The 9068-nt window shown below is 34.7% G+C and overlaps 1 protein-coding gene across 2 annotated transcripts in view; it reads right to left on the reverse strand.

Moving 5' to 3' along the window:
* Positions 1-7604, reverse strand: part of CDH12 (cadherin 12) — a 1165810-nt gene extending 1158206 nt beyond the window's left edge. The window contains exon 1 of one of the 2 annotated variants that reach the window (XM_030927855.1): positions 7040-7326. The gene's annotated coding sequence lies outside the window, so the exon portion shown is untranslated. Of the gene's footprint in view, positions 1-7039 lie in introns of both variants that reach the window. The other variant, XM_030927854.1, reaches the window with a different exon arrangement.
* Between the last annotated feature and the right edge of the window lie 1464 nt (positions 7605-9068).

A 9068-nucleotide genomic window follows, 5' to 3' on the forward strand; every position in this document is an offset into this window, starting at 1 on the left:
ATCATGGGGAGCGGGGAGGGGGGAGGGATTGCATTGGGGAGTTATACATGATATAAATGATGAATTGATGGGTGCTGACGAGTTGATGGGTGCAGCACACCAACATGACACACGTATACATATGTAACAAACCTGCACGTTATGCACATGTACCCTAGAACTTAAAGTATAATAAAAAAATAAAAAAATAAATAAATAATAAAAAAAAAAGAAAAGAAATATTGAGCAGGCATTCTGAATTGAAGTCAGCAGAGGCTTAGAAGTAAAGGCATGGACTTGGAAATAGGCATCCAGATGGCATTTAAACCCATGCTACCTGATGCAATTACCCCTTCAGTGATTCTCTAGATAGATGAGTGGGCCTGTGATGGTGTCCTGGGATGCTCTGATAGATATATTTGCAGGTCAAAAGACACAGAGAACTCAGAAAAAGAGAAGAAGAAGAAGCACTCAGTGATGATAGAATAAAACCAGAAACCAATTTTTAAAAAAGCACATGAAAGAATTTATGTGAAAGAAATCATCTAAACATTAGAATTGCTGGATTTTGAATTTTGATGGATACTGTCAAATTTACCTCCCCAAAGATTCTACGTTTTACAATCGAGCCGAATCTCTATGAGGTAGGTCTGTGCTTTTGTGATGTTTTGTGTGGTTTAAATAAGTATGACCTTCATTTTTGTTTTTAAAAAGTAACACCTGCTTGACAGGTGTGTCTTGACAGGTGTGTCTTCTGGAGGTGTGTGTAAACCTCTGGGCCAGGGCAGATCACATGCCATATATTTTCATTTATACCTCTTTCTCTCATCACTGGTGTTACATAATTGTAGGCATATAAAAATTAATTGTCAACAAAATGTAAAATGCTGAGATTTGAGTATAATAAAGACAATCTTTTAAATACTGTTGTTAAAATGTATATTGTTCATGTTTAATATAAATAGGAATTTGCCCTATGTGTTAGATTACTTGACACGACTACAATTCCTTCCAATTACATTCTCAACAACAGTTCTTATACTGGGCTTCCTTCTGTTAGGATCTTATATTGGTGAACTTCCTCTAGTAGGTGTTAGAGCACAAATACTGGATAGTTATTAATATAACTAGATTTCTCACGACAAGACACTCTTTTACTTCAGAAATTTATTCAAGGTTTTCCATTCTTACCTAAGTAAACATATAACTTTAAGCCTTACCAAGAGCTTGTTTTGCACTTTTCACTCACTATCATTTCCTAGTAATTAGGAAAGAGTAGAGTTTCAGTAAAATCTTGCTTTAAAATCTGCCTGTAATCACTTCTCTTAAAATAATGGCAACCCTTCATGGAAATATTGACTCAGAAAGTTGCAGGAAGACACTTCATTTGGATATATTGTTATCTGCTGTTACTTCAATCATTCCTACATTCTTTACTCAGAAATAGTTTTAAATACATCATTTCATTTAGTGCTGATGATAGCACCCCAAAATATATTTTCACTGGTAGAAAGGATACTATTACTGTTCATTTCCTCTAGTTTTCAACATTTACTGAGCATTTGAAGCTCTTTCCATTACATTTAAAAATACTATTTTTGATCATTTAATTAGTATCACATTTGGGTTGATTATTTCCTAATAATCCTTTTTTGAATAAACATTGAACTGCCAGATAAAATTATGATTTTTAAAAAATACTATATCACTGGCATTATTAAAATTAATGACATTTTCTAATTGCATCCTACATCTATTCTCCAGATATTATAAATGTTCATGTTCACTAAAACTTTAATCCATCATTTAATTCCCTTTTACTGTATGTATGATCAGCTTCTTTCTTTCTTTTCTTCTTCTTCTTCTTCTTCTTTTTTTTTTTTTTTTTTTTGAGATGGGGTCTTGCTCTGTCGCCCAGGCTGGGTGCAATGGTGCAATCTCAGCTCACTGCAACCTCTGCCTCCTGGGTTCAAGTGATTCTCCTGCCTCAGCCTTCTGAGTAGCGGGGATTACAGGTGTGCGCCACCAAGCCTGGTGATCAGCCTCTTTTTAATGATTTCTATTTTATCTGTTCATGTGCTCAAGTCTTTATAAAACAAAATACTACAAACTTCCCTTCATTCTGTACTGACTCTCTGATTACCTCCTGTTGTCTCTTTACTTGACATGTCAACCTTTTCAAATATGATGACAAAAGTTTCATCACAATGTAAACTTACTAATTTTTCAAATTCCAGGAATATCCATGTCTGTCCATTGAAAGTATTCTTTTTTTATCCTTCAAGTGATTGTTTTATCTACTTAATCAATGACTGATACTATCACTGTTTTTTAGTGATTACTCCACATTTCATCTTACCTAATGTGGTGTCAGATTAATAACCTATTCTTTCTTTCAAATAACATAACCATCTTGCAAGACTTTATCACCCAATTTTGTTATTCTTGGCCAGTATTTTGGTTCAATTATGTAGCTCCATAAATTTTTAATATTACTGTTCATACATGATCAAAGTTTGTTAGCCACACCCCCATGGTCACCATTTTCTTTGTTTCCCAGTCCTTCTTGCATCTAAGATCTTCTGTCTGGGATCATTTTCCTTCTTGAAGCACATTGGTTAGATAGTTTATCCGGGAGGGATGCTGGTGATTTTGTTTGTTTGAAAATGTCTCTACTTTTGAAAGAGAATTTCTTCAGTGTATAACTCTAGCTTGGTTATTATTTTATTTGAGTTAAAATGGAATTATGTGTACACATTTCTGGTCTCTCCTTGTTGTCACTGAGAATTCTGATTCAGTCTAATTGTTATATTTTGTAGATAATCTGTCTTTTTCCCCCATTTTGGAAATCTTTATTTTCTGTATTGTACTTTTTTGTACGCTGTACATAAGTGTGGATTTTTTTTCTCACCATATCATATCACGTTTAGGATATACTGTGCTTCTTCAGAGTGAGGACTCACATTTCATCAAAAAATTGTTTTTTTTTTAGACGAGTCACTTGAGAACCCCTTTTACCCCGACTTGACAAAGTTCAGCATGTAACAAATCGCGGACACTACGTATTTTCTTCTAACCCTGTGTGCCAGATCTAGCTGTAGTTACCCTCTACAAATCTAGCTTAGAGATGAGGAAGGTTAAAAAGAGAAAGACCTGACCATGATGAGTGTTATCTGTGGGGTAATAGCCAACTAAATTAACAGAATAACTCAAGGATCAAAAAGTTAAATAACTTTTCCCAAATTGCTTATGGAATAATCCTCAAACTATGGCTTCAAATAATTGTCTGACTCAAGTTTTGAACTTTCCACATCATCATGTAGACCGTGCATCAGGACTCTCATCTTTGTACATGGGGGAATTTTTTTGTATGTTATAATAATTTTACAGGAAATTGGAATTATAGAACCTTTTGATTTTATGGTGCACTGAAGTTATATTCAACCATACTTAATATTTAGCATCCTGCTTTGCCAGTAAGTCTAAACACACAACCTATGTCCTAATGTTTGACTATCTATTTGGACTTGGAACCAAGCATGCATCATTCAGCCATTTGAACACATAGTAAAAACTTAATACATTTTAAGAGGCAAGAGTAACATATATCCACTTGAACACAGATTTCGGGAATAATACGTAAGTTCTCTATTTCCCTAATGGGTATCAGTGTACAGATTGGAGTCTCACGGGAATCTTCACAAATATATGCATGAATGTTTATATTTTAAGAAGAATTTTACATTGTTCAAGAAACACATATCCTATATTCAAAGTAATATAAATCCATCTGTAGAGAAACGGCTTAAGTATTCACGGAGCAAGGGTTATGGAAGAAAACCAATGTGAAAAAAATACCTGAAGCATAATGAAGATTTAATTTATCCCTTAATACCATCAGCTATAATATGATAGACACAAATCTGAAAACAGCTAAATTTATAAGACGGGTAAACATATGCCTTGTTTTCAATAATTTAACAGGTGCTTACTAAATGAAGTGAAAATTAATAATTGAGTCAATGAATGAATTCTTAAAGCATTTATCTATAATCTCATAAAAGGAGATTATGTAGAGTTCATCTGTTATTTAATTTTAGAACAATCATAACTCAGTCTGTTGTAAAAATGTTATTTACTCCATTTTATTAATCATCTTCTGATGAGATGCTTAAAAACAACTTTGAGTAACTACTCTTGATATTCTATACAGGCAGCATAGTACACATTCATACACACACATTTTCCTTTTGAAGTTTGGTTATGATTTATTACCCTTCTAGCATAGTAAGTCAGGAAAAAACTGCAACTGTCTTAAAGCTGAAAGTTAAAATGCTTTTAAAAGCTATGAGTTTAAATCATAGTTTAAAAGCTATGAGTTTAAATCGTTCAATTATTATGCATAAGCAAAACAAAAAGCTCCCAGTAAAAATAATAGATTTTCAATTATTTAATGATTAAATGTATGTAACCCTATTCATATTAAACTATTTAACCCTATTCATAAAAATAAAACACAATATTTGTTAAATAGGAAGGATATTTTCCACCTATAATTTAACATAAATAGGAATATCAGTTGGTACTAAATTATAAGCAAAATGTTCTCTATTGATGTTGTAATGATCACATGATAATTTATGACATAATTACTTTTAAAACGGCAATAATTTGCTAGAAGATGAACAGGATAATATCTTACTTTAAATGAGACATCTGTAATCACTCTTTCCCTTTGGAAGTATGAAGAAATTTACAACAGAGTCTGCTAGCAGGTCATTTTATTACCCAAGCCCTTAGATTTTATATTTTTATGTGAAAACATGGCTCACTTTTAAAGAGAGCCGTCACTCTATGAATATTCCTATCATGGCAAGACTGATTTGATGTTCATCACAATGTATTTTAAGAGGCAAGAATGACGTATATCCTTATTATTCTCATAATGATAAAGGATTGATTTCAACCTATATTCCAAACTGTTACATGAAATAGGCTCTGCCAAAATACCAGGTTCAGTAGATGCTCAATTTAAGGAGATCAGTTTTACGCTCCATCGTCAAAGGATAGAGTCATATGAGGTGTAAGTATGTCACGTGAGGCATTAAGAGAAATGATCTTCCTCATAAACTAAACGCTGTGCTGTAGTAAGAACTTAATACATATCGTTCCGCATGTGAAACAGACAACTCACACTCCCTCCACCCCCGCCCCGACAATAATGCAGCTTTCTCTTTTTTGTAGGAATTATCTAAAATGGTCACATCACTAAGCAGACCAGTGAGAGGAGTGAGTTTGAGTAGAAAAGAAAAAAGCATTTGTGGTTTAAAAACTTTCCCCTACTGCTTGGAAATGGCACACCACAGAAGTTAAAAACACAGGAAGCAGAGATTTACTGAACACCACAGAAAATCAAAAATATATTTTTTGAATGGGGAAGGGGATTAACAATGACAGGGTTAATCTTGGAAGTTAGTCTCTGAGGTAAGAGTTATTAATTAGAAGAAAAATATGTTATGTTCTAGAATTAGATTTTCAAGTTAATAGGAAACCTTACTTCAGTCGTTTTCGTGGAAGGTGGAGAAACAGTTTCTAAATCTTATTGCTGAATAACTTGATGTATCAGTTAAATTAGTTAAAGGGAAACCCCTATTTTGCATGTGGCTATCCACTCAATAACTCCAAAACAATGTGTCAATCACCTGTTCATGGTTTAGGCAAAGTAACCATCTGCCTTTCAATTCTGAAGAGACATTCTGCTAGAATCATGGAAATATTTACAGTAAAAACTTATTCGGTTGAATTCCCCGCTAGACATAATAATAAAAATATATAAGATGATATTTTAAACTGTCTTGGATAATTTAATGATGAAGTGCTGCCACTGAATGATGAGGTTCAGTATTTCTTGACAGCTGTGTGTCTGGATATTATTTTGTAACCTTACAACTGTTCAGGTGTACAGTGAGGACCAAACAAACTAACAGCTCCTTGGCATGGTTGAATTTTTCCTGTTTTTGTCATGTATAGTGTAATTTAAAACTGTAAACACATTTTCAGAATCTACTTTATTTAAATTTTTTCCCCCTCAGTATGTAAGGTAATTTTCTAGCTGAGCAGTTTGTGAATTAGCTTCAAAATACTCGATGAGAAATTGAGAATCACGAAATGGTCGCAGAATCAGCCAAAAGTATGTCAGTTCCCTCTCCAGAGAGTACAGAGAAATGTGACTGTAAGAGATATCAAGTACTCTCAAGTACAGAGGTTCTAAATACACTGTGGTCCCGATGTAGCAAAAAACAAACAATGATGTTAAAAACATAAGAAAATACTTATAAAAGCTGAAGGTCTTTTTTGAAAAATGATTTGCCATTATGTCCTATATCACACATATTTCCTCCTTGTTAAATGTATCACCAAAGGATTAATAACCTTAAAATAATTTGGAAATGCATATTATATAACCCACAGCAGATCTGGTAATCTATCTCCTTCATTTGTCCCAGATTAGTTTTGTGGTAGGAAACTCAGATGGCTGAACCATGCGAGGCAGGCCATTAAAACATTTAAATGGTTTTACAGTGGCATTTTTTAAATGAAGAATGAAGTATATAAATTTCAGCGTCAGTGGAGAAATGAGTGAGAGGGATTGGCATTTCTGGAAGCTCTTTGAAAATAAAGCATTCATTATTTTGTTGTAAAAATCAGATATCTATAAAGCCATTTATAAAATAACTAGTTGGACATCTAACGCATCTACTTATTTTCATTTGAAAATTTAGCCATGCCAAGACGCATTTGCGGTTAAAACATTTCTTTCCCTCCTCTTTTCATGTAACCTCTCACGCTCTGAGGACCAGACTTGTTTAGAACTTACCGAAGTTTCCTAAAGCAAAACCACGCACAAGCTCCTAATTCAGCTGCCAGATCTGTGTGCAGCTTCGTTCAGCTTCTCACTACGCTAGGCATCACTTTATTAATCATGTATGAATTTCTGTGCATGCACCCTGAAGCTATCACACACACACGATGCAATCCCAATCAAAAACGGAAGCCTTACCTGATGGCAGAAAAGGCAGTTGCAGGAGCAGCAGCACGGACGGCCGCAGCAGGGTGCCAACAGCCCAGCCTTGCGCGGAAGGTGAGCCCCTTCTCTCCTGTTTCCCCTTTCCAAATCACTGTGCCAACACACTGCTTTGCATTTTGTTCCTTTTCATTCACAGAAGGTTCTCCAGGCCGGGCAGCCAGTAGACACCACTTTCTTCCTGGAAGAGGCTGCCTCTCTTCTCAGAAACGCCTGGACCCCTCTCTGTGGCTCCCTCCACATTTACCCTTCAGATCAATAATGCTTTCGGAGCGGCTGGAGCTCAACTGCAGCGGCGAGCGGCGAGCCAATGGGGGCCCAGGATTCCCTCCTGTCATCTCCCCTCCCTCAAAACAAAACACAGCGTGCCTTTGACACATCATTGAGTTGTGAAAAGTAATTGAATCCTATATTTGAAATGTATCTTGTTTGTTCTTTTTCCCCCCTAGCGTTCATTGTAGAATGCTTTGAATGAATCCGAGGACTCCTTAGCTCTCAGAAGGCTCATTAAAGGAGCCTAGCGGAGAGTGAAGATTAGGCGCTGAGAAAGTGATAGCACCTGGGATAACATCTGAAGCTTTGCTTTTTAAATGCTTGAGGTCTATTGCATATCAGAGAACTGTCAACTGGGAGGAAAAAGTCGTGGGCTCTGTTAGTCTTTCCTCCACTAAGTCGCTTGAGTCTTTTATTTTGTGAATCAAGACAATTAATTATGTTTACCTGGAAGCTGTTTCATTGTTTAATTGTCTAAACGAGAATCAGATGCTTATTGTGGGAATAATCATGTGCAAGCAATTTCTCCTAATCCATTTACTTGTTTCTAGGCCGATTTAACTTGGTTCAGATTCTATGAAGAAGTGAAGATTGTTAAGACTATATATATTAGTCTGGTCTGTTTTAATTTTGTCGTGTTTAAATATTGTAAGATTTTAAAATTAATGTTAACTTCTCTTTATGAGATAATTTATTAATAATTACATAAAACTTTATAGAATATTATAATGGCAATAAAATATTACAATGAAAAGTATAATTGTTGAAATCCTATTCCTCCAAAAGCCACAAAACAACTTTACATTCTTTAACCATGATTATCTTTCTCGGCGTTTCACTATTAAAATGCTAACTATTGAATAAACATTTGCTTAAATATATTCACCAAGAATTGTGTATTTTCTAAGAATCTCAGTCATTTTATTATTTAGACATCAAGAATGCCACAATATTTCAGGTAATCATTTAATTTTGTTCTATAAAAAATCTCGAGTACAGAGTCTCAATACAGTTTTAAAAATATGTCTATGTACAGTAGGATTGGTAGCTCAAACTGCACGAATAATAATGTCTTCTCAATGCTAGTGTGGAAAAAGAATAAAATTATTGTGACTGTCTGAAATCTTTTTGTTTCACTGAATACAAATGGGTTGATGTAGTTGGTGTAGCCAAGCTTTGTGTATCGTGACAAATTGAAATGGCTTGGGGAGACTTTACAAACAAAACAATTTCGTGACCTGTCTATCATGTGAAGGGAGGCATGGAAAAATGTAATATTTATACACTGTATGCTGTGTCGCTATAACAAGGTGAATGCTAACTTTATTGTAACTCATTTATGTAGCCAATAAAATTTAATTAGGGCAGTCTCTGGCTAAGTTTGGTCACCTGGATTTTGTGAAGAAAAGAATACGCTGATGAAAAAATGAACCATAAACATTGCTTTTCCCTCAATTGTATAATATATTTTTCATTTATTTAAATTCCTTTTTTGATCACAAATAATAGGTCATTGGCTACAGAACACTGTCTTTGTTCTATAGGTCAAGAGTTCTCAATGTGTGGTCCCCGGACCCGTAGCAAGAACATCACCTGGGAACTTATTGAAAAGACAAGTTCTCAAGCCCTTCCCTAGCCTATCAAATCAGAAACTTTAAGAGAGTAGGACCCTGCAATCTATGCTTTAATATCCCTCTGGATGCTTCCAATGCACACTCAGGTTGGACAGTCA

Source organism: Rhinopithecus roxellana, chromosome 3 (assembly GCF_007565055.1).
Source record: "Rhinopithecus roxellana isolate Shanxi Qingling chromosome 3, ASM756505v1, whole genome shotgun sequence".
In the NCBI taxonomy this organism is placed as follows: Eukaryota; Metazoa; Chordata; class Mammalia; order Primates; family Cercopithecidae; genus Rhinopithecus; species Rhinopithecus roxellana.